Raw genomic sequence first — 1338 nt, forward strand, 5'->3', positions numbered from 1 at the left:
AACACTCCACCAGCACTGGCGAGGGAAGGTGAGACAAAATAATTCATTGTATGGCTTTCACCTTGTGCTTCCACAATCGTTCGATGAGGCACAAAAAGATTGATAGCTTTTTGTATTTGCACTTTTTTTGGCGTACTTCTCTCTTTGGCATCCACAGCCGTACTTCCAAAGCATATCAACAGCACGCAAAGAAGAAGCACCCAATACGAAGACAGGTGCCGGGACATGTTAAGCATGTGCCACTGCTCACTCATTCCCTTCCTTCCCTCCTTGTGGTGGATCCGCTCAGGCCTCAACGATTGTGTGTGTGTGTGTGTGTGGTGCTGGTGGTGACTGCAGAGCCTTCAAAGAGCGCAGCAGCAAGTAGCTTTTGGTCTCTTTCCTTCCGAACGTGTTGAGGGGAAAAAAATAAGGCGAAGCCCAAATAAAAGGCAAAAAAAAAAGAGTCACCGCCCGCGCCCACAGTCGGGCATCACGCAAATAACAGCGAGAACCCATAACTAAGGCCGCACCGACAACCATGTGGGCTGCACGATCACACACTCGCCGCCGCCCAAAGAAACACCCACACGCACCCGCACGGAGAGTCCGCAGTGTGGGACGCCTCCCGCAGAAATCAAGCAACTAAAGAAATTCATAGGCACCCCGCTTACCGTATCCCCCGCCCAGCCCCTTCAAACCCCGCCAGCAGCAACACGCAGTGCGCAATGCCGGCGGGACCTCCCATCACGGCCACCACAAACTCCCCAACGCCGCCCACTTCCCTCAGCGCACTGCAGCAGGAGTGGGGTGCAACGTCAAAAAAAAAAACATCAAATAAATAAAAACAATACAAAATAAACCCTGCCTAATAAGCGCGGCAGCCCCCTTTCCTGCTGCTTCGTTCCGCTCGCAAGCGAGGGCGACGCCAGCGCAGCCGTAGCCTCAGACTGCCCGGTCAATGCGTGCGGCCCGAACAAAACGGAACGGGCACATGCGCCCAGGACGGCAACCCAACAAAAGAGAGGCGCCAACGGCGTTTGCTCGAGGCTCTCAGCGGCGCATGCGGCACCCCCCATTGGAGCACAGACGAACCAAAAAAAAACGATGGCACCCAAAAAAACAAAAGGGAAAAACACCACGCCAAGGCACAAAAACACTCACAGTAATGCGGTTTGCCCCTGACCTCTGGGCTGTGGTGGCCGCCGCATTTGCTTTCCCGCCTGTGAGCCCACTCAGCATGCAAAACTTACCCTCTCGCCCAAACTCTCTGCAGTAACAAACTGGGAACAGCGAGGAGATATCACCAATGGAATACTGCCGGCGTACACCCACAAGGCGCCATCATTCCCCACGCAA

The 1338-nt window shown here is 54.3% G+C and overlaps 1 annotated feature.

Annotated features, from left to right (window-relative positions):
- The first annotated feature begins 300 nt into the window (after positions 1–300).
- Positions 301–332: a microsatellite.
- The last annotated feature ends 1006 nt before the right edge of the window (positions 333–1338 follow it).

This window comes from Trypanosoma rangeli, assembly GCF_003719475.1.
Source record: "Trypanosoma rangeli strain AM80 chromosome Unknown Tra_15.4_contig_00588, whole genome shotgun sequence".
Classification (NCBI taxonomy): domain Eukaryota; phylum Euglenozoa; class Kinetoplastea; order Trypanosomatida; family Trypanosomatidae; genus Trypanosoma; species Trypanosoma rangeli.